The sequence below is a fragment of the Arvicanthis niloticus genome, chromosome 12 (genome assembly GCF_011762505.2).
Source record: "Arvicanthis niloticus isolate mArvNil1 chromosome 12, mArvNil1.pat.X, whole genome shotgun sequence".
NCBI lineage: Eukaryota > Metazoa > Chordata > Mammalia > Rodentia > Muridae > Arvicanthis > Arvicanthis niloticus.
This window is the reverse complement of record NC_047669.1, coordinates 61,966,284-61,991,934: the sequence shown is the minus strand read 5'-3', so window position 1 is coordinate 61,991,934 and position 25,651 is coordinate 61,966,284.

The following is a 25,651-nucleotide window of genomic DNA, read 5'->3' as shown; positions in this document are numbered from 1 at the left end:
GCCCAGAAAGATACTATGATCATTTCTGAGCCTTAAAGATCAATATCCCATTATTTGGGAGCTATCACGTCTTTTTTGCAATTTTCACTATAACTGCTTCATAGTCTTATTGGGATTTCCAAGCTCTCAATCTGTCCCTTAACTTTTGGTCTATTTACAACTTCTTGATGTCAATTTCTTTCTATATAGCCTAATACATGGCCCATCACTTCAAATAGTTCTGTTACAAAGGGTAAAAGTGACAGTTATGTGAGTGCCTCAGCAGCCATGGCTTTGCCTGTGTTCTAAGTGGTTACTTCACAAACGGATTACTCAAGAGTCTATCTAAAATTACACCTTTCTGACAGGTAAGTTAGGCAGACTTAATTGTCTTAACTATGATAACCAAGTATCCCCTTTGCCAGTTAGTAGGCAAAAGAGAGTTTGTATTAAAATTTTAATTACGATAACCAAGTATCCCCTTTGCCAGTTAGTGGGCAAAAGAGTTTGTATTAAAATTTAGATGTTTATCTTCTGAATTAAATACACACACACAGAGACACACACACAGAGAGACACACATGGAGAGAGAGAGAGAGAGAGAGAGAGAGAGAGAGAGAGAGAGAGAGAGAGAGATGCATCACACATACCATGGACAAAAAGGGACAAAGCTATACCAAATGCACATACAGATACATCACCTCATACACAAACATGCACACACACACACACACACATGCGCACACACACACACACACTCAGTAGTACTCACCTGACACAGAAAAAAAGTTTAAAATGATCAGGTAGCATATTACTATTGGTTAATACTTATGGATAAGTTAATATATATATATATATATATATATATATATATATATATATATATATATATATACCTAATATATGGGAGGGAATAATTTCACAACTGTACATGTTGGAGAGTACTCTGAAAAGTGTCTATTCAACATTAATGCGATAATAATGATGATCATTACATATGCCTGACTTTAAGAACATGAGGTAAGAATATATAAGATTATTGGATTGATCCTTATTTTTTTAATTTATTTTTACTGGATATTATTTATTTACATTCCAAATGCCATCCCCTTTCCCCATTTCCCTTCCCTAGAAAAGCCCCATCCCACAACCCCTTCTCGTTTTTGCTTTTATACAATTTTTTTAATGTCAACCAAAGGCTTCATAAGTTTGATAATGCTCAATATCAATCAGAAGTATAACCTAATACTCAATCTAGATATATCAACTATCTTTGACTGGCAGAGACATGTGAACATCTGCTTCCATGTCTGGCCCCTCTCTCTCTTTCTCTCTCATCACCTAGCTCCTCCTCTCCTTCTCCTCCTATCCTTACTCCTCCTCTCTGTATTCCTCCCACCTTAGCTCCTTCTACATATTACCCTTCCTGTTAAAATTAAATTTTTCTCTCAAAATACAATTAGAGCATAACTATACTAATTTATGTCAGTAAAGTGTAAGATAGACCTAATGCCCAGTCCATCATTTTGTTGACTAAGCAGAACCTCTGTCATCTCTCCTAAATAAAATCTTAGTTCTGAACCTGGCTTTTTTTTTCTTGGTTTTAGAATGAATGTCAGCTGAAAACCATCCTCTCAAATCTTTTCTCTGAAAGTAAATAGCAAGGATTGGCTATGAGACTATAAGTTTTCAACCCCATCAGAAATCCAGAATGACTGAGTTAACAGATTATGGGAAGCACAAAGCATAGCTTCTAACACATAGCCAATTTATAGAGACCGCTGAATACCTGGACAGTCCCTATACTACAGAATGTTGCAGCATCCAATCTTCAGCCTTCTGGCCCAGGATCATCTGACAGACCTAGTGATGCAGAATTATTAAGGGCTGATTACTCTGTCTAGGCAGATATAATCAGTCGACTACTCAGCAAGTGTGTCCTTTTTCACAGTATTTTGTCTGTAGATGGAAAGAGGCAATTCTTGCCTAGTGGCTGTCTCACCACAATTGGAATAACACCAAAGATGCTCAATTTCTTCTTAGAATCCAAGACAGGAAGCTGTCAGGAGCAGACAGGTCTCTAATCAAAATGAACATTAATACAGAAATGTTTGTAACGTCGTTCTGTGGATTTCTGATGTTTTGAAAACCAACTATTCATGTAAGGCAATCTGGACTGTTGTCTGTTAACTTCTCTCAGCTATTTCTAAAGAAAATACAGAAAACTTCCTAACAATAAACTCAAAGCCATGAATTTGCTATAGTCCCTTAACTCACAGTCTAACCATCTCAAATAAGTTAAAAAAGATAAAGAAGGACTTTATATAAGCTTCTTATATTAATAAGAAGCTTGTACCAATAAAAACCTTAAATTTGAAATCAAAGTAAATTTTGTACCATTTAAGAAATTATAACTTCATCTTAGTAACAATTATACATATTTCTACCAGTAAGTTATGGCTATGCAATAAATCCTAGCTAATCCTCCCTGTTCCACCAAAACCACTACTTTTCCCTAGAAATACAGCCCAATATTAACCACCTCAGTCCCCAAGCCCAGGGAATAGGGGCACCGACTCTTCATTAACTTCTTCAAGCTGATTATGGGTGTTGAGATATTAGAAGAGGGGTTGGGGGAAGAATAAATTGATAAGCTTCTGACACTGTCTTCACTGCATCTGGCTGGAATTCCAGGACATCAGAGGTTCGAGCAGGTGTGCTCAGCTTACCTGATGAGTAGATACACCAAGGCTATGTATTCTGTAATATACAATTCTCAAAACAAATTTTAGTTTCAAGATAATTGTTTGTTTGACTTCTGGAATCTAGTCTTTTGGCTGTCTGCCTCTATCATGTCTGATCCATATAATTCTAGTCGTTTATATGAAGGTGTGCTGCCACCATCCTTCCATTTTCGCCTCTCTGCTCTCAAATTCCTAACACTAGGGAATCCAAACTTTCAGGCACCAAGGCCCTCCACTTCCACTGATGCCTAACCCCTTAACCCCCCTCCAATTACTATGAGGGTGTGCTCCCACCATCCTCTCATTCCCACCTCCATGCTCTTGAAATTCCCCAACACTAGGGAATCTAAACTTTCAGGTACCAAGCCTGTCCACTTCCACTGATGCCTGGCAAGGCCACCCTCAACTACCTATACAGGTGGAACCATGAGTCCCTCCATTTGTGTTCTTGGGCTAAAGATTTTAGAATGGCTACTCCAGCTTGTTTCTTAGGACCATTTGCTTGAAAAATTGTTTTCCAGCCTTTTACTCTAAGATAGAGTCTGTCTTTGTATGGAGGTGGGTTTCCTGTATGCAGCAAAATGCTGGGTCCTGTTTATGTATCCAGTCCATTAGCCTATGTCTTTTAATTTGGGAATTGAGTCCATTAATGTTAAGAGATATTAAGGAACAGTGATTGTTGTCTCCTGTTATTTTTGTTATTAGAGGTAAAGTTATCTTTGTGTGGCTATCTTCTTTTGGATTTGTTGGAAGAGGGTTACTTTCTTGCTCTTTCTAGGGTGTAATTTCCCTCCTTGTATTGGAGCTTTCCTGCTATTATCTTTTGTAATGCTTGGTTTGTGGAAAGATATTGTGTAAATTTGGTTTTGTCGTGGAATATCTTGGTTTCTCCATCTATGATAATTGAAAGTTTTGTTGGGTATAGTAGTCTGGGCTGGCATTTGTGTTCTCTTAGGGTCTGCATGACATCTGTCCAGCATCTTCTATCTTTTATAGTATCTGGTGAGAAGTCTGGTGTAATTCTGATAGGTCTGCCTTTATATGTTAATTGGCCTTTCTCCCTTACTGCATTTAATATTCTTTCTTTGTTTTATGCACTTGGTGTTTTGATTATTATGTGACAGGATGTATTTCTTTTCTGGTCTAGTCTATTTGGCGTTCTATAGGCTTCTTGTATATTTATGGGCATCTCATTCTTTAGATTAGGGAAGTTTTCTTCTATAATTTTGTTGAAGATATTTATTGGCCCTTTAAGTTGGGAATCTTCACTCTCACCTATACCTTTTATCCTTAGGTTTGTTCTTCTCATTGTGTCCTGAATTTCCTGGATGTTTTGTGTTAAGAACTTTTGCATTTTGCATTTTCTTTGACAGTTGTGTCAATATTTTCTATGATATCTTCTTCACCTGCGATTCTCTCTTCTATCTCTTGTATTCTGTATTCTGTTGGTGATGTATCTATGACACCTGATTTCTTTCCTAGGTTTTCTATTTCCAGGGTAGTCTCCCTTTATTATTTCTTGATTGTTTCTACTTCCATTTTTATGTCCTGGATGGTTTTGTTCAATTCCTTCACCTGTTTGGTTGTGTTCTCTTGTAATTCTTTGAGGGATTTTTGTGTTTCCACTTTAAGGGCTTCTATCTTTTTACCTGTGTTCTCCACAAATTCTTTGAGAATGTTATTTATGTCCTTCTTGAAGTCCTCTACCATCATCATTAGAAGTGATTTTAAATCTGAATCTTGCTTTCCTATTGATATGGGAAATTCAGGACTTTCTTCTGTGGCAGAACTAGGTTCTAATGATGCCAAGTACCCTGAGTTATTGATGCTTATGTTCTTGCACTTGACTTTTGCCATCTGTATCTCCTTAGTGCTACCTGCCGTGTCCCTGACTGGAGCCTGTCTTTCCTATTATTTTGGTTGTATCAGAACTTTGTAGGGTGGGTGTAACTACTGGGGTAAGCGCTGGGGCCCAAAATCTGCTCAGTGCTCGAGCTCTGACAGGATAACTGCCCAAGTTAGAGCACCTGGGATCCCTGCTTCCTCTGGGTTCTTGGAAATTTGGGTCAGAGCTGCCACCCCAAATCTGCTAAGTGCTCTGGCCCAGACTGGAAGGAACCAGTGTTCCGGGCTGGGAGTGACTTCCTGGGTCCTTGTGGGTCTCAGTTACTCCCTGTTGAGGTGGGCCTTGCTGTCTGCTTACCTAGGATACTGCCTGAGTTAGAATGCCTGGGATCCCCACTTCCTCTGGGTTCTTGGAGATTAGAGGCAGAGCTGCCATCCAAGATCTGCTCAGTGCTCTGGCCCAGACCGGAAGGAATCTTGATCCCTATTTTTTAAGCTTATTGATTTATCATCATCTAATGATATGTAACAAGGACTACTATATACTTTCCATTCGTGATAATGATTTATTAATTCTCATGCTGAAATCAGAACTCATAGTTTATTGGAGTTTGAAGTGATAGTAAATATTTAAAATTTATTTTAGTTAGTAGAAATTCTATATTTTATGTATTTAGCTATATAATACAGTCAAAACAGGAAATAGTCATTGTAAATAATTTGGTTTAGCTTTAAATAAATATATTTTATGTTAATCGAGTGACTTAGAATCCAAGCATTACTTTTATTCATGTAATTGAATACCCTACCATGAAGTAGGTTCTAAAAATATATCAAATGTGGTATACAATCACTGCCCTGGCAGGTTTCTATAACTGCAATATACATGACTCTAGGGCTTACACCACCATTTACTTTAATTTGATCTGTTTAATTAAATCAAGTAGTGTTATAATCCTCCAGAGAGAAATTGCTCTACTTAGGATAACTCCATTAGAAATGCTTGAAATATGAGTGTTTTTATAGTATGTGTTAAAAGCTTGCTGGAATGTGATGTAGGAAAGAATGGAACTAGAGTGTATAAGCATTGTTAAGCAGCAGTGGAAAGAAACTGCGCTGAGTAAATAACCATAGTTAATAAATGTTACATCAGAATGTCACTGAACACACTTTGAGTGTTTTTAGTAGATTGAAATAAAATCTGATAATGAAGAAAATACTTATTTAGGAATAACACAAATCTTAGTCCCTATGACTTATTTTTCCAGACGTGTTTTGGGATCGTCCGTTGCTTCATTCTGTGAATATTTATTGAAACCAAGTGTTTAAACAAAACTAGATTGAATACATAGTACTTGTCTGCCAGCTCACAAAGAACTTGGTCCTTCAACATTTGAATGGTTTGCCCCTCACCTCAGCCAGCTGTGGTAGTCAGAACAGCTGGAATTGAAGATATCAAAGCAGAAGAACTAGCCCTGACCCGACCTTGGCTTTAGAACTCAGGAGAGTGTACACTGAACCTCCCCTTGATAGCAGAGTGGAACAGGCCCTCATGTGAAAGGCATGGGTGAGCCATCCCCAAAGATGAGAGAGCTATAGAGCTGACTCTGCCAATGGTGGCATTGGGGCATTGGATGGCCTTGCCAGAGCAGAGTTGGAGAGCTTACTCTTAGTTGGCCCACCTTCAAATTCTATATAATTTGCAATAGTTGAGACTTGTAAGGGGCCAGTCCTGCTGATCCGAAGCTGTAGAATCTCTGTGACATTGGTCAACAACAGAATAATCACGAGGAGTCTGATGAGGACACAATATTGATGCTGTCAGAGAAATCAAGATCTCAAGCCATCCCAAAGACTCATTGAAATGAACATTTGCAAGTAAAGATGTGTGGAAAGAGGAATATAATCAGATATATTATAACATACTACAGCTTCCACGATGAGATGATTTTCTATGCTTGGGTGTGTGTGTGTGTGTGTGTTTATTTGTGGGGGAGTTACAAGTGCAAAGGGTGCATAGATATGCGGGCATGGGGAGATGAGCAGACTTGGGTGCATGATTTCAATATCACAGCAAAATTAAAAACACAAAGTTAAAAACAAATAAATACATAAACAAAAAGAAGCAAATACTGCCCTAAAAAAAAAAAAAAGAAAAGAAAAAGAAACTAAAATGATGTATACCCTTATTACTGTGCTGTCAGTGATGCATGCTACACTTAGGCACTAATGAAATGTGATCTGTGTGTCTGTTCATATAACTATAATGGAATTATGGGTATTTATATTGTGCTAAGAGTTTCCATTGACAGCAGCACCTCCAACAAATTAGTGCACAGACCTGTCCGATTTCCTCTTTGATGTTTGTAACCTACAATTCCAACTATGAGAAGGTTAATTCCCTCAGTTTCTATCCATTTAGTTGTAAGCTTAATTTTAGTATATATGTATGGAAATTTTATAATTGTTAATCTGCACACTTTTGAGGATTAATATTTTTGTTAATATTCAGTTTTGGTAATATTCATGTCACCTGTGCTTAGTTTCATAAATACCATGTTTTAAATTACATAAATAGGTATCTTTTTAAATATAATCTTCACTGAAATCATTTCATTGAAACAATGTTGTTTTTGAAAACAAATTACCAGTTTCTTTTATAAACAGTTTTATCATAATATGCAAAAATATGCTCCTCAGTATTTATGTAAAAGATATGAGCACATGTTCATGGCAGAGAAATCTGTATGGAAATATTTACATAAAATAGTTTTTTTTTTTTTTTTAATATTCATCAAACCACTGGTCACTTATTTCTGGCTAAAGTGCTTTCACTTGAAATTTTGTATTTGAACATCTCAAATAGAGGCATATTTTCTTTCTGTTGTTGATTTAAAATAACCTGATCAAAACATTATTACTATGAAAAATTACCACTGAAGAGTGAAATACAAGAAATATAGATGTACACATCATACTCAGGATTAGAAAACAAAGGGGAAGAAGCTGGAAACGAGAGCCTGCCTGTTAGTTACCAAACTCAGACGATATAATGACAGCACTGCTGTAACACATGCATTCTGATGCACATATTGATTGGATAGCAGTTTGCTCACTGTGATTTCCAGATCCTAAAATTGTTTTGATTTTGTATAAGCCAACCACTCCTTTTACACTTTATGCACTAGTTTCTGATAATCCAGCAGTTCTCTGCATCTCTCATTCCAAGCACACAGCACAGACTGTGACACTAGTTCATGGAGTGGCCAACAGAAGGTGCATAAACAACCCCCTTTACCATCACTGGAAGGAGTGAGCAGCACTTAACTGGATACTTAACAGATTCTGAGAAGGATTCATTTCATTGGCATGTATCAGTTTGCCACATTTCTTAGCAGCATATTTACTTAGTTGTGAAAGAACTTCAAAAATGTTCTTCAGATTCAGCAAAGAGTTAAATTAGTTCTTCAGTAATCATGTATATCTCACCCAGGATTAGAAAACAAAGGGGTAGAAGCTGGAAGCGAGCGCCTTCATGTTAGTTACCAAACTCAGAAGAGTGGCATGAATAGTATGAGGAAAATGAAACAAACTCATTTGTAACGCGCGCCCCCAAAATCCCTTTTCGCCCGCGAATAAGGACACGGAGGCAGTAATCGGGTATCACTACAGACGAGGCTTTACTTCTTGTAACAGCAAAAGCGGAAAAGACGGAAGAAACCGGAAGAGGCTCCCTTAAATACACCCTAGAGTGACGTATTCACTTTTTGATTGGCTGTTCGCTCACCACCCAATATGCCTCGGGATTGGCAGTGGCTAAGGCACGCCTATCAGCCTAGCAACTGCGCAGATAATTGTATAGCCACTGCTAACAGCAGCTTCCTACATCTCCCCCTGTTTAAATTATTAATATGAAACAGCCTTTTGCCTATTAAATGTAGTACCAAATAAGATTCGAACTCAAACCCGATCAAGCAAACTCCATCTTGGGGGGGAGTAAGCGATCAAGAGCTTATAGCCCGAAGATTTTTTCCTTACCCTTCCAGGTGCCATGGAAACGAGTCCTCTGGGTGCATGGGCTAAGGAAATATAAAGAGAATTGACACCCATCCCTGTGCAATGGAGCATATATATAGCTCCCAGGGGTGCGAGGGCTGTCAACCTATTATCTGGTATCACAATTATTTAGGCAAGAGCTGACTGGACAAGACTTCTCATCTACCCAGTGCAAATGAGCCGAGCTCTTGGGGTGCATAGACTGAGAATGTCTCTGTCATAGGCTATTTTTTAGCCTAGATCGTCAAATTTGAGGGAGGGATGTTTGCTCCAAGGCTTGCGAGTGCTTAGGCTTTTAGCTACCTTGTCACTTATTTTGCTGGGCTCTGAGCTTACAAACCAACCATTTATGAATACTAATTCACATCATAGAGCTGTATATCAAGCAGGCCTATTCCCGCTCTTTGAAAGAAAGAAAGAAAGAAAAGGCAGAAGAAATTTATTTTTAAGAAGTAAAATCTCCACGGGAAACAGGCTCCATCCACACTCCATCAAGGCTGGAAATCCGGATTTGCAATGGCTGCTGTATCTGGTCCAATTTCCCATTTCACTTTCCTTTTAAATAAGCAGAAAGATCATGGCTTTAAGTAAATGCATCATTCACAAATCTTAGAGGTGTAACACCTGGATGTGGGGCTGTTGACACAGCTTATTTAAGCCACATCTGTGAGCCCCTTCACATGGGCTAGAGCCAATCAACTCTCTGATTGACCAAAGTATATTTTAAGTCTCTATAATGATGTATTGAGATGGGCACAAAGGTAGGCACATGCACAACCAAGGCTAGGTCTAGTGATCCATTCTAGCCTTGTGCTAAAAAGCATGTAACATTCTTATAATCCAAGATATCAGAATTATTCTGAAGGTTGGATAACATAAAGAAAAATGAAGGGTCTACACACACCAACACCGGTTGTGCAGATGTATTTTTAAATACCTTATTAATTTTTTAATGTTATTTAAATGGCTAGAGATATTAAATCTTGTAGCCGAAACATTTTGCACTTTATGAAACATATTTAACAAGACAAAGGCAGATATACCCCTTTTTAACATTTAAAACAGTGACTACAACACATAAATTGTGTTGAAGCAAGATAAACTCAAGAAAATATATATATGATTTAATTTAGGACTTACATCCCTTTGAAAACATTAAACAGAGGTTTTAAATCCTCTTATGGTAAGCTTAAAATGAGGTTTTAGTCAAATAATATCTCTTAACAACCTTTAAAAATTATTGAGAGTAATTCAAGATTAAAGTAAACTATTTTTCTTTGCATGTACACTCATAGGCCAGAAGATGGCGTTAGATCCTCATCACAAATGGTTGTGAGACACCACGTGGCCGCTGGGAGTTTAGCCTTTATATTTTAAATTAAGTCCAGCCTTAATGGCTGAGTTATTTCTAAAGTCAAATTGACTCAAACATTGAAAGACACTGTCTTTGAATACCTTTTTTTGAAGTAACAAGTATTTTAAAAATTTTAAAAGCTCGCTATATTGAAGCGATAGTTTGTAGAAAAAATTTTCTTTAGAGAAATCCACTAATAAGCTATAATATACACCAAAGGATTTAACCTCTTACCCTTTTGTATTAAAGCAACAAAATTTGTATATATATGTAAAGTATAAAACATTACCCATTTTTTAAAGCAATTATTTTTTAACAAATATTGTTTCATGGGCTCTTAAACATTATGAATAAATTTATTATCTGTAAACCTTTTACCTTTACCAGAAATGTAAAGGAATGGTATAAAAATATTTTTTATGTAAACATTTATTGAAATGGTAGCTGGATAAGACAAGTTATGCTGTATAAAACTTAAATTTGAACTTTATTTTGGATTAATTTAATAACCAATCTTTTTTGTTCCATGAGAATATCGGATAAAAGCCAATTTTATTCTCTAATAATTGTTACACATATTAAAGGAATCTAAGGAATCTTATTTTTAACAACTTTGAATATAGAGGAATTAAAATAATTTGAACCATACTCTATCAGCAGGCACAGCTATACTTATGGAGGGAAGCAGATATAATTTTAATTTCTGCAGTACAATCATAACCTTTAGCCCACAGACTGTTGTAAAATCTTTGGGTCTTAGGTTTACCCCTCCTCTCACAAGAAACAATGAGAACAAAAGACAAATTCCCTTAAGCACATTTCTAGGGCCTGGTCTGAAGACCCAGAACAAAAGGAAATGCTTTGCACCCGGGCTTCTACAGGCAGTCTGCATTGTCTTAATTCAAATGTAAATGCACTTAACCTCCCTCTGCCTGCCTGCCTGCCAGTTTAGGTGCAGTCTCGAACTGAGAGATTTTGCCTTTATTTAAAACCTTAAATTTGAACTAAAAACCTCTGGAACAGTTTAAGATTTTACCAAATCCCACATCGATATACTCAGCCAAAAATGGCAGGAGAGTCAGCCGAGATCTTGTAATCTAGCTTCCTTCTTTGTGGTCTTCCGAAGATTCCCGCTTCTGCAGCTGCGTCTGCACCACGGGGGGCCAGTGCTCCGCCGTCGCTCCGCCATTATGGCTGTAGCAGCCACGTGGGGACCCAAATTGAATTGTTTCCACCTGTGGAATAAACACAAACAGCTTCCCACCCCGGGCCACAGCACGCTTCTAGGCAATTTTTCAGTCTCCCGTTCCCACGTTTCGCCGCTGCCGCCGCGAGCGGTTTCGCAGCTGTCGCGCGCGGTTCCGTCTCTGCGGTGCGCGGTTCAGTAAAAATCCCTTGTTCTATCACTGGCATCTGTTCTAACTTGTGCCTCCCAAGTGCTGGGATTAAAGGCGTGAGCCACCACTGCCCGGCTTCCTCTGTCTGCTGGACTGCAAGCCGCGCAGACGCCTCTGTAACTCGTCTGACCCAGGCCCTGTCGCAGCGTCTCTGTTCCCACAGCCCGAGCCGAGAAGCACGGCCGGGGACCCTCGAGCCCGAGCGAGCCGCTGGCTCCGGCCGAGGTCGGTGGGGCTGGGCTGAGTGACTTAAGATTTTAGCACAAGCGGCTGCTTCCTCTTCGGAGCTGCCCAGTTCTATGGAGTCAGGCTCCTTAATGAAGTATAGGGGGGTCCCTTTGACCTCCGTTCTCTCTCCGCCATCCGGCGGAGGGTCTCCAAGCTTAATGGACTCTGCAGTAGTCCGTGTTTCCTTTGAACACTCCCTTTTATCACCAGGCCCTTTTTGTAGCCTGCCAACACACTTTAGTTCTGATATGCCCGAGTAGCCACAAAACAATTGCGATATGAGCAAGAGTTTAATTAATGAAGTGGCCACAGTGGATTTAAATCCGCTTGTTAAGATTTCTATTTTAGACATAACTTCCAAAGTGTGTACCTCTTATCCTGTAGTTTGTTAACCCGACCCAAAACTTGGGTGGTCTTTCCGCGGCACCTTGACGTTCCCGGGTTTCGGCACCAGTTGTAACGCGCGCCCCCAAAATCCCTTTTCGCCCGCGAATAAGGACACGGAGGCAGTAATCGGGTATCACTACAGACGAGGCTTTACTTCTTGTAACAGCAAAAGCGGAAAAGACGGAAGAAACCGGAAGAGGCTCCCTTAAATACACCCTAGAGTGACGTATTCACTTTTTGATTGGCTGTTCGCTCACCACCCAATATGCCTCGGGATTGGCAGTGGCTAAGGCACGCCTATCAGCCTAGCAACTGCGCAGATAATTGTATAGCCACTGCTAACAGCAGCTTCCTACACTCATTGGAATGTTTAAGAGGAGTATCTCCTGGGACTCAAAATTACATCTGTACCACAGGCACCTTATGGAAGTTTAGTAGAGAGCTTCAAAAGTAAAACGATGTGTGTTAGAGTGATGTTGGTTTTTGTCTCCTTGATGGTGTGAGTGATGCATCATTTCTAATGACAAGGTACATGCAAAGCAGGAATATGCAAATATACAAAGTGGGATATCCTTTTAAAGAATGAAAAAGCTAAGGAATGGAAAAAAGAGTAGACATTAGGACGGACATATGTGATTGTCCGTAAGGAAAGAAAGCACTTACATTTATATACAAAATCTCTGTTGACAAGGTTTGTATGTTGACAATTGACTAGTTCTGCATGTGTTGTATCCTCCACACCCTAATTTTTCTAATTTTTCTTTTTTAAAAAAACAAGGGGCATATGTATAAAAAGAACTGAAATGGAGCTACCTATAATAGGACACAGTGCACTTACTTGACAGCACACAGAATTACAAATAAACAGTATGTATAGCCCAGTACCATTACTGTATTTATTCCTTCCATCCCAGGGGAATGTTCTTGAAATACAGGATGCCTAAGAGAAAAAACTATAGGATATTCTAGTAAAAGATAATGCATTTTATCCCTCAGGGAAGCTCCTTCAGACAGGAAGTAAGCAATTCAAAATAACTTCAGAAAGTCCTTGAAACTGACCAGATTCACTATGCACCTCTCTTCTCAAGAATCTGTGGGGAAGAAATCTCGCGGGCAGGGGGAAGGGAGCCCGGCGACAGAGTCTCAGGGCGGTCTGACACCAGGGCTTCCCGCACCGCCAGCAGAAGTTCCCACATTCACGCAGCTGTCGGTGGGCTGGCCGGCGGCTGCATCGGCTAGGTTCCAGGGTTCCAAAAGCTGGGAATCAGACCATGGACACGTGGAGTCCGGTTTTCCAAAGCTTTTATTGTTCATGGCATGGTGAATGGATGCAGGTGTTATGCGCTTCCCCCCCCCCCCCAAAAGCCAGGGGAGACCAGTCTTATAGGGAAGGGAGAAAGGGGAGGGAATAACTTAATTAGCTACGCCCCTGGCCTTTTGATAATTCATTAATATTTAAATCTCTGGAGGTAGAGACTTGTTAATCACGCCCCCTACCTGTGCCTTACGTGACTAAAGGTAACAGGTTAAATGGAGTTACCTCGTCCAAGGCCCAACATCCATTGTTTGTCAATCTAAACTTGAGCTGTCCAGAAGAGGATCAGACAAAGTTTTTTTAGAAGAAACAGAGACCTAATGATCTTCCAGAAAGTATCTCAGCTGAACTGAGTTCCTGGGAGCGGACACCATGCAACCTATAGAGTTGGGTTCAGTTGTCTTTGTGTCATTTCTGCCCCTATAAGTAACCTGTCATTGATATTCCTGTAAGTATCTCCATAAAACTCATTAGTTCACCAAATTGCACTACACTTGTTTATCAGATCCATATCTTCAGTGAGAAGATATTTGTTTACCTCTCCCCAGGAATAGTGACCTGCACCAGTCTGGGAGGTATGACCTCTTTTTAGAGTTTGGCCCCATAGTTCCCAAAAATATTATTGGATGTTAAAAATGTTCTCAGTTTCTCAGGTAGATTCCACACTGTTGTTAAAGACATCACATATGTAATTTATGGAAAATAGAGAAATCAAGCTGGCACTAACCTGAAAGCTTCATTTTTATTGGGGACTTTTCAAAGTGCTAATAGGTGCTGACTTGGCTAAAAGAATTGAGGCGTATTAGCCAGATATGAATGCTGTGAGCCACAGCAACAAATAGCCTGCCAAGGCATGGGAATTGATGCCATAGTGGCATAGTCATCAGGGAGTATCCAACTACTCTCTGATTGAATTCATGATCCAACACACAAGTTGAAATCCATATCAGGTATTGGCATTTTGTCTAGAATCTGCCCCACGGTTACCTGGCAAAAGGCAGGTGGGCCTGACTCAGTATAAAAGGGGCTGCCTACCCAATCCTCTCTCTCCTTCTTTCTTTCTTGCTCTTGCTCATGCTCCTTACATTCTCTCTCTCTCTCTCTCTCTCTCTCTCTCTCTCTCTCTCTCTTTCTTTCTCTCTCTCTCTCTTTCTCCCCCCCACTCTTCTCCCTCCTTTCGCTCAATGTGCTCAAAGCCAGTTTCCTCTACTGCTTCTCTCTGCCTTTCTCTCTGTGTCTCTACTCCCTCAACTCCCCTCCCCATGCCCTGAATAAACTCTTTTCGATACTTTACTGTCCTGTGGCTCGTCCATCAGCGGAGAAAGGATGTCTCAGCATGGGCTGGCAGAGGCACACCCTTCCTCCACACCTGACTACACATCCACCAAGCATGTTCTTTCTCTCCTTATTTTTTTTTTTTTTTTTTTATAAATCACAACACCTGGAACCTATATTAGGGCCAATATAGGTATGGTTAGACAGAACGTGAGACTTAGGAGAACCTATTCAGATTACTCTGGTAAAAGGGCATATTAAACTGATTCCTATTGACTTGCCTTTACAATCACAGATTAGTACATCATTCACCCTCATCATATGTTTCTTTTTCTAGTAGATGGTAGTTAACACAAGTTACAGTGCAGACCATAATAAACTATAGAATGCTAATGTATACCTGAGAAAACTATATTACACCTTCTCAAAAAGCTCAGGGATCATTGCAGAGAAGGGGTGCTGAGTCCTTCATGGCCATTCAAGTGACAGAAAGACATTGTTCCTGCCCATGGAAAAGAGCCATCAGGGCATGTGACTCCATCAGGGTTGACAGTTGTTGGGTAGGAGGCTTTTTTTTTTTTTTTTTTATAAAAATACATATCTTACTTTATGTTTCTCATTCAGAAAATATTCTCCTTGCCAAGGTGATTAGTAAGTATTCTCCTGTTGGGCCTTGGACGAGGTAACTCCATTTAACCTGTTACCTTTAGTCACATAGGACAGGTAGAGGGCGTGATTAACAAGTCTCTACCTCCAGAGATTTAAATATTAATGAATTATCAAAAGGGCAGGGGCGTAGCTAATTAAGTTATTCCCTCCCCTTTCTTCCTTCCCTATAAGACTGGTCTCCCCTGGCTTTTGGGGCGGGAAGCATACCAGTTGCGCCCATTCACCATGCCATGAACAATAAAAGCTTTGGAAAACCGGACCCCATGTGTCCATGGTCTCTCCGCCTGATCCCCACCTTTTGGAACCCTGGAACCTTGCCGATGCAGCTGCTGGCCCGCCCACCGACAGCTGAGTGAATGTGGGATCCTCCGCTGGTGGCACGGGAAGCTCTGGTGCCGGGACCGCCTTGAGACTCTGTCACTGGACTCCCTCCCTTCCCCCCGCCCGCGAGATTTCTGCCCCACATTCTCCCTGCCAAGATTATTGGAGAATGTCCTCTCTGTCCTATCCAAGGTTAGTGACTCCATGATAAGCAGACAACATGAGTCCAAGAGGTGAGAATATGTCTATATCTTTAGCAAAAATGATAAACACTGTGACCAAGGACTCTGAAAACTTGTGCTCACAAATATATATTTTCTCAACTATGCAAAATATAAGGATGAAATATAAATTATATAAGGAGATTCACAGACCTAGAAGAGCAGAGACACCTACACTGTGAGCCAGCATGTCAGAAAGATACAAAGTCAGGCAGATTCCTGATTTCAAACTCACCCTGAGACAGAATGGTAATTTCAGGATGGGATCCCATCCAGGTAAACTTATTGGCTATGCTTGCAATGGCAAGCAGATCTCTGAATTCACTTGCAGTGTTATTTTATTTTTTAATGTGCTTGCTGTCTTTTTCTACGAATCATGGTGCTGGAGTCAAGGAATGGTGATTTGTGGGATAATAAAAAGGGAACCTGCAATAAATGACCAAATTGATAAGTAAATAAAAGACTGGGCCTTGGTCTGTGAGAGCTGAAAGATCTGGATGAGATGTTCAGAGATCTCCAGTGAAAGCTGTCTCGAGCAGAACACAGGCCATCAGCTTGTACCCCACAATTTGATTTTGAATCATTTTTTTTCGTTGTTTTCAAACACCCCTTCTCTCAGGAACCACTCAGGATTTTCCTTGGCAAAGCGGGAAGAGAAGTTGTCAGATCCAGGGTTCTTATGTAATTACAAAGGAACTGTTTTCCAGGCAAAAATAAGCAGTTGCCCATATTAATTCACACCAGTTGAGAGAATGTGTACAAGACACAAGCCAGACAATTCTAGAATGGAGAGTGGTGATGGGATAAATCTTACCCTACTTGGGTATCTATTGACAATAGCCAATGCAATGATTAGAGTCCTTTGTTCATTTGTTTGTTCTTTCGTTTGTTTGTTTTAGAATAGATCCTGGTATAGTGCCCATGACTCAGTGTAAGGGTACACACCCAAGATCATATGAAAAGCACCAACTATTTATGGTGAGTTTTTAAGAAGAGCAGCTACATAAATATGTATAAAGAATGTAAGTTTATCTAGTAACCTACATGAATGTATATAAATAATATACAAAATGTTTACAAATATGTTCATGAAGTTTTAAAAAAATTTCTAGTATTTTATCCTTTCCTTTTGTGAAACAGTTATATAGACTCATAGTGAGCATAGTAAGTATGGGGTTTTATTTTTAGTATAATATTATATATTCATGTCTTTGCTAATAAAAGTCAAATGTCCTTTTACTTACAATTTGCATTAACAGCTCATCAATATAAACGGAAATGATTTATTAAAATATTGCTGAGTGGAGACTGGATGACTCTGGGGATTGACTGGTAATGGTATATGTAGCCTTTTATTTCTAGGTCACTGCTTTAAATTATACTTTGGCAGGGAGTAGAGGCTATTTGGTGACATATGGTGTGTGGAATGGGTTGGTGATGTCAGTCTTACTTTCAGTAAGTGCTGTCCCTTTAGGTTTCAGTATTTCAAGAAAACTTAACTTGCTTGTAGAGCATGTCTCCATGGATTCAAAACATCACACACACACACACACACACACACACACACACACACACACTTCATGAAAGACTTGGATATTATCGAGAATATAAAAAATCCTCACAGAAACTTATTTACTGTGAAAAGAATTTTCATGACTAGTTTAGGAGATTAACAAAAGTGAAAACAATTTTTTTCTGATGATTTAAGTTAAATATTCATTTTCATTTTTACCTAATGTTTTTTTTTGGTTCTTTCTAATTTATATGTTATGCTTATTTTTCTGTAACAAGACACTAAGATATTTCATAAAGTTTAATTTTTGAATCACAGTGTTTTTTACAGCAAATCTAAATAATTTTTTTTCGCAGCAACCAATAGGAAGTTTCCTAAAATAGATCTCTATACGGACACAAAGCAGTATGAGCAAATGTAGGAATGTTGAAATGACATTTCACGTCTATCTGACCATATTGCAATAAAGATGGAAATATCTGGCTTTAGAAACTATAAGAAGTTCACAAACTCATGGAAAATAAACAACATACAACCTAATGATAATTTTAGCTATGAATGAATCAAGGAAGAAATTTAGAAATTCCCAGAATCGAATGAAAAGAAAGACCAAATAAAGGCAAAATATATGGAAAACAGTGAATGAAGTCGTGAGAGAAAAACTTATATCACTAAGTCTCTATTTCAAAAGTTTTGAGGTATATCCACTAAACAACTCAATGATATACCAGACAGCTTTGGAAAGACATGAGGAAACATTCCTGAAATCAGTAGAGAGAAAGTGATAATGAACTCAGGTTTGAATTTAATAAAGTAGAAATGAAAATCAACACAAAAGATTTTTAAAAAATTAAGAGTTGGTTTTTTTTTTTTTGATTTTTTGAAAGAGTAGCAAAATAATTACATTAACTGGTAGTAAAAGAAACCTCAAATAAAAGTCATATGTCAAATAACAGATGTTGCACCACAAAAAAGCATACAAAAGACTATCAAATATTTTCAAAACCGTGTCTGAACCAAATTATAGAAGAGTTTCTATTTTGGTTTTTTTTGTTGTTGTTGTTTGCTTTTGTTTTCTCCATTAATTAATTTGCATACACTTTACATTTTTCTCCTCACCAGCCCCTCCCTCACACAGACCCTCTCCCCAACTTCCTCCAGTTTTCCTGAGAAAAGTTGGAGGCTAACCCTGGGGTCTATCCCACTCAGTCCCATCAAGTCACAGAAGGACTGGACAGATCCATACACAGCCAAGGCCAGCACAGCTAAGGAAACAGGAACAACAGGCAGGCAACAGATTCAGAGGCTGCCCCAACTCCAGTTCTTGGGGAACCACATGAAGAACAAGCTGCACATCTGCTGCATCTGTGCAGTGGTGGTGAAAGGAGGGTTAGGTCCAGCACACACATGCTTCTTTGACTGATGGTTCAATTTATGAGAACCCCCAAGGGGCCAGGTTAATTGACTCTATTGGACATCCTACCGAGTTTCTATCTCCTCCAGGTGCCTCAGTTCTTCCCCCAAATTCTTCTTCAATACTCCACAAACTCCATACAGTGTTTAGCTATGGCTATCTGATTCTCTTAGAGGACAGTTATGCTAGGTGCAAGTCTGTAAGCACAACAAAGTACCATTAATAGTGTTAGGGATTGGTACTTGCCCATGAGGTGGATCTCAAGATGGACTAACTATTGGTTGGTCATTCCTTCTGTTTCTGCTCCACCTTTGTTCCTACACTTCTGCAAGCAGGACAAATTTAGAACAGAAAGTTTTCTGGGTGAGTTGTTTTCCTTATTCCTCTACTGGGATACAGGAGGTGACTTCTGAAATCATCTCCTCCACTGCTAGCATTCTTAGATAGAGTCACCATATAGACATTCTGGACCATATAGACCCCATTCAATGTATATGGCACATACTAGAAATGTCTCCTCCCTCTACTAGCTGATGATTTCCATTCACTCTCCTGGCCCTCCTTCCCTCACTGTCTTCAGACCTATGCTCTTCCTCCTAGGTTTACTCCTAGTCCCCTCTCCACTCAGTTCCTTCTCTCTATCTTCTTCCAATGAATATTTTATTTTCCCTTTGGAGTAAGATTCAATATCCTCCTTTGGGACCTTTTTGTTATTTGGCTTCTTTGGGTCTCTGTATCTTAGTGTGGTTATCTAGTACTGTCTTGGCTAATATTCATTTATCCCATGTATGTACTTTTGTGTCTGGGTTACTTCACTTCAGATGATACTTTCTAGTTCAATCCACTTGCCTTCAAAATTCATGGTGTCCTTATTTTTAATGGATAAGTAGCATTCCATTGTGTAAATGACCTGCATTTTCTGCATCTATTCTCTGATAGAGGGATACCTGGATTTTTTTTCAAGTTTCTTGATATTCTGAATAGGGTTGCTATGAACATAGTGGAACATGTGCCTCTGTGGCATTGTGGGGCGTCTTTTGGGTATATACCCAGGAGTATATACCTAGTTCTTCAGGTAGAACTGTTTCCAATTTTCTAAGAAACTACCACATTGATTTACAGTCAGTCATTGTACCAGTTTGCATGCCTACCATTGTTCCTCTTTCTCCAAATTCTTGCTGTGCCTTGAGTTTTTTTATTATTTTATTTATAATGCCATTCTGACTGGTATTAGGTGGAATCTTAGGGTCATTTTTATTTGCATTTCCCCAATGACAAGGGATGTTGTACATTTCTTTAGTTGCTTCTCAGTCATTTCAGAGTCCTCTGTTGATAATTCTCTATTTAGTTCTATGTCCTACTTTTTAATTGGGTTATTTGGTTTGTTAGTGTCTAACTTCTTTAATTTGTTATAGATTTTGGATATTAGACCTCTGTTAGATGTAGGGTAGTGCATCTTTTTCCAATCTGCAGACTGCCATTTTGCCCAATGGAAACTGTCCCTTGACATACAAAAATTGTGCAGTTCTGCAGGGTCCCATTTATTAATTGTTGATCTTAGTGTGGGAACAAATTGTGGTCTGTTCAATAAGTTGTCTATTATAGCAATATGTTCATGGCTACTCCTCTCTTTCTCTTCTATTACATTTAGTGTATCTGGTTTTATGTTGAGGTCTTTGATCCACATGTACTTGTTTTGTGCATGGTGATAAATGTCTAGTTGCATTCTTCTACATGCAGATATCTAGTTAGACCAGCACCATTTGTTGAAGATGCTTTCAGTTTTCCATTGTACAGTGTGGGTGGCAGGGAACTGGATGGGAAAGAGGATGGGGATGGAAATAAGAGGAATATCAGGTATAGGGAGAGCCAGGAGATTGAATAGGAATAAGCTGGGTGGTGGTATCTCTAGGATGTATCAGAGACCAGAAATGGGGAATTCTCTTGGGAATTTATATGGGTTACTTTAGCTGAGACTCCTAACATTCAGAGAAATGGAGACTAAAGTGGCCACTTCCTATAGCCAGGCATAACTCCCAGTGGAGGAATAAGAACACCAATATCCCTCAAAACTTTGGTCCAAAATTTGTCCTGCCTAAAAGAAGTACAAGGACAATAATGGAGCAGAGACTGAGGGAATAAGCAACCAAGGGCTGTACCAACATGAGATTCATCCCATGGCAAGAACTAAACACTAACACTATTTAATGATACTTTGTTATGCCTGTAGACAGGATCCTAGGACAGGTGTCCTCTGAAAGGCTCCACCCAGTAATTGACTGAAACAGATATAGAGACCCACAGACAAACATTAGAAGTTGCTCAGGAAGTTCTTGATAAAGACTTGAGGGAAGGACTGTAGGACCTGGAAGGGAGAAGGACTCCACAAAAAGGCTAACAGAGTCAACAAACCTGGACCCTTGTGGTTCCTAAGGACCGAACCAAGGACTTTAGAAATATGCCAATGAGTGGCTGTAGCTGTTTGAATATGTTTTCCTGACTTCTGGGAGTTTCAGCTAAAGACCAACCAATAACCATACAAGGTCTGGACCTAGGCACCTTGTACATATATACCAGATTTATAGCTTGCCCTTCATGTGGGTCCCCAACAACTGGAGTGGGGGCTTATCCTGATTCTGTTGCCTGCCTATGGATCCTCTTCCCCTAACTAGGCTGCCTTGTCTGACCTCAGTGAGACAGAGCATCCTTGTCCTGCAGTTACTTGAGGTACCAGAGTGGGTTAGCACCTAAGGGGGCTTTCCCCTTTTCAGAGGTGAAAAAGAGGTGATGTAGGAAAAAGAACCCTATGAATGGAGGACTAGAGGTGGGTGAGTTCAGAAGGTAAAGTGAATAAACAAATTAATTACTGGAATTTTTTCTCAAATGATTTATCAATATTTTAAAATATATTCAACAACTTAAGCTATCATAAAAGATTAATTCATCATGTTTTATGTTTCATATTATACCAGTAAGAGTAACTAAAACCATGAAAAAACACTAGCATAGTTATAGGGAAATAGAGACACTTGTTCACTGTGCATGGGAATGTGTTCTTATAGAAACACTATGAAAATCAGTCTGTAGATTCCTCAAAAAGCTAGATATATGTATACTATATGATCTAGTTATACCACTGTCTTAGTTAAGGTTTCCAATGTTGTGAAGAGAAACTACAACCAAGAGAATTCTTATAAAGGACAACATTCAATTGAGGATGGCTTATAGGTATCTACCTGTGGCTATTTAAAGACATGTTGGTTCTCAATCATCCTCTCTGTCCTCCTCCATCTTGGCTCATTCTCCTTCTCTCTAAAGATGATCTCTCTCCCCAACTCTTAGCTCTGCCTCCTTTTTCCCTGTCCAATCACAGGCCTCCTGCTGTACTAATATTTTAATGTAATTGGACAGAAAATATCCTGCCACATCTAGGAAATGGAAATGACCTAATTGTCCATCAATTAAAAAATATTAATGAAAATGTAGTATATGTGCATGGTGGGACCTTATTCAGATTTAAGGAAAAATGAAATACTAAACTTTGAAGATAAATGAATATAGCCATAAATAATTACTGTAAATGATGTAAAACATACTTAGAAAAACAAACATCACACATTCTCTCTTATGAGATGTAGTCAGTTACTGAATCTTATTTATCTGTATTTGACTTGGAGTACCCATAGACATCAGAAAAATAATAAGGGTCTTCATGAAGGACATTCAATGGCAGAGTGATAAAACAGAAATGGTAGGAAGGGGAAAATGGAACAATGGAACATGAAGTGATAAATTATGTTGTATGTAGAAGGAAGGTGTGAGTGCAGGGTGATACTACCTCTTAGAGACTTCAGAAGATATGAAATTACAGTCTAAGTGCCAACTATCAGTTAGCTTTATTAAATTGTCAGTGGATTCCCCTAGAGCCCCCTCAAATATTTTGTAGTTGTGCCAGGTTACTTAGCAGAATTTGATGATAAAATCTAGTTGCTAAAGAAACTCATGTGTGTGTGTGTGTGTGTGTGTGTGTGTGTGTGTGTGTGTGTGACTGAATGTGGATAAATAAAACTGAATCCTCATTTCTACTAGTGAGCCTTCATAGTACTGTAAGGTTTTGTTCTGCTACTTGAGAATGACAATAATGTATAGTCTAACCCAGCTCTGAACCTGCAAATTATGATAATGACTATCTGGAAATGCATTCTCTCTGATGCAATAGAAGAACAAAGCTAAGGGAATAACAAGCTGTATTCTGACTGGATTTGAGGTCAGGTCCTCCTGAAGGAACTCATTCCTTCTACAATTAGATGAGCCCAGAATCCAAGGCTTGAGCGGTCTCAGGACTTCTCAGCTCATCTAACAGTATTTTTCTGTAAGTGAGCATGGTATTAAATTCTCCTCAAGGTCTTATCTTTATAACCATAGATCAGTACATCACTTAACACCCACCAGAGAAATTTCCATTTACAGTAGATGGTGAATAACACAGGGACTCATCAATGTGCATAGAATAAGAGACTACAGAGTGCTAAGCTCCAAATGAAACATCCATTGACATCACTTTCCTAAGGCTCAGACATTATTAAGGAAGAGACTGAAAGATCCAGAGGGGGCAAATGTATAGAGTGAAAGCTTAATGTCATGACTCACTTTAACTGTGACTCCCTGCTCATGGCCAGCACAAAATCAAATCAGCTGAAACCTAGCCCTTGATTAAAATATACTCATGACTGAGGACAAAATTCTCAAACAATAAAAAGTAATTTAAATCAGTTGAAAAACAAGCCTCAGATGAATAGGATAAAATTAATGTTTGAGAAAAACTGACAAGTCATCCAATTACAGATAAAACTGAAGGGAAGCATCATGGTTTTCACTACTTTTTGCTTTGGTGTTTTGGAAGACAGAGAGTATTAACTGCTAAAGAGTGTAGTCTGTCTGTATAAAAAATATTTTAAAAATTATGTTGATGGACAGACATTTAATAAGTATCTTAGAAAGCACTGATTTATATATTTAAGTAGATTTGTGACATAAATTAAACAATAATAAAGCTTTTCAACTTTTTTTTCATTTGAAAAATAGGAAAATAAAATGACTTCTTTATTTTCTTGAGCTGCCTTGGGGTATGACTGAAGATACAGCCAGGACACAGGTCTTCCCACTGCCTCACAGTGAATACGAGAATTAATTCACTGAATGAACATTAGTCCCTCATCTCTTGGAGCAAAGTAAGGCAATAAAAAATATGCTAATATAGTTGAATGGGAGTCTTTGAAAGGCTCAGATTTGAATGGGGCACAAAACTAACTTCAATAAACATTAAAATGCCAATTCATTTTAGCTAGGTTATTGATTAGTGTTACAACAATGGCGATTTTATTTTTATATGTAAGAGAAGCAAAACAAGGTTAAAAATGGGATCGATTATTTGGCTCACTGGGTAAAAGTGAGACTTATGGATAACATTCTGAGTTCAAATCCTTAGTGTTCACAGTGTTTTTATAAAAAGCTGTAAGTATCCATACACACCCGAAACCACAGTGCTGTGTTGGGTAGAAACAGACCTTTTATTGGAACATTTTGAGCAGCTAGCCTAGCTACAGGCTAAGAGATTGATTGTCTCAAAAAGCAAAAAAAAAAAAGACATAGTTATAGGACAGGATATCTAACATCTTCATTTGGCTTATGGTAACAGAAGTCTATGTTTTATATTCTCATGCATTCTACAAAGTGGGTCATTGAACTTAATGTTTCTCTTTTTACTTTTTTTTTTTTTTTAATATAACCTGTATTTAATCGATTCAATGATTCATTGTGGCTGGGTCACAGGGATGTCCTCCATGAAGGTCACACAGCAGCAGGCCACAATAGACACTAGGGAGTCCATGGGTTTCCAAGAGTTTTGTTCCTGGTGAATGTAGATGGTATGGGTGCACCCCTCCCCCATGAAACTCAGGGCAGACCTGAGTTAAATAGGGAGAGAGGAGGGAAGGGGCTGGGGAAGAATGCTTAATTGGCTGTGTTCCCTGGCTTTTAGGTATCTCATTAGCATGTAAATCTCTCTGGGGCCTGAGGCCTGTAGTCATGTCCTCTACCTGTGCTCTTTGTGTAGGGCTGCACTGCCCTGAATGTGCATGAACAGTGTAGGTCAATGGAGTTCCATGCCATATGATAGGATCCTGGATTCTGGGAGCATAGCAAAATAGATGTCTGTCCCTCACAGGCAATGACACCTGTTGGGTCTCCAGTATCTTGGCTATTTCCAGCCAGCACTTTGACCAAAACCAAGAACCCTTTCACGGCCCTACACTGATTCTTTAAATCATGTTATTTATAGAAGGGTTGGCCACATAATTTTTGTGGCCAATGAAATGCTATAAAATTGACCTTTGTTGTTTGCTGAGAACAGTAAGGACAGTAATGATGTCACCAATGACCCCTACATGTAGTTGAGCTGACTAAGAAATACTTATACTTTGTTCATGATGTGATCTTATAGAGTGAACAATATGACATGAGCTTTTCACATTTAGTTATCAGAGGATAATGTATTAATTACTTTTCTCTTGCTGTGATAAATGGATGACCAAACACTGCTTCTGAAAGATAGAGGGATTTTTTTGTTTTTGTTGCATTGAATATGTATACTGGCTGGTTTTATGTGTCAACTTGACACAAGCTGAACTAATTACAGAGGAAGGAGCCTTCCTTGAGGAAATGCCTACATGAAATCCAGCTGTAAAGCATTTTCTCAATTAGTGATCAATGGTAGGAGGTTTCATTGTGGATGGTGCCATCCTTGGGCTGGTAGTCCTGGGTCTTTTTTAAAAAGCAAGCTGAGCAAGCCAGGGGAAGCAAGCCAGTAAGTAACATCCCTCCATGGCCTCTGCATCAGCTCCTGCTTCCTAACCTGCCTGAGTTCCAGTCCTG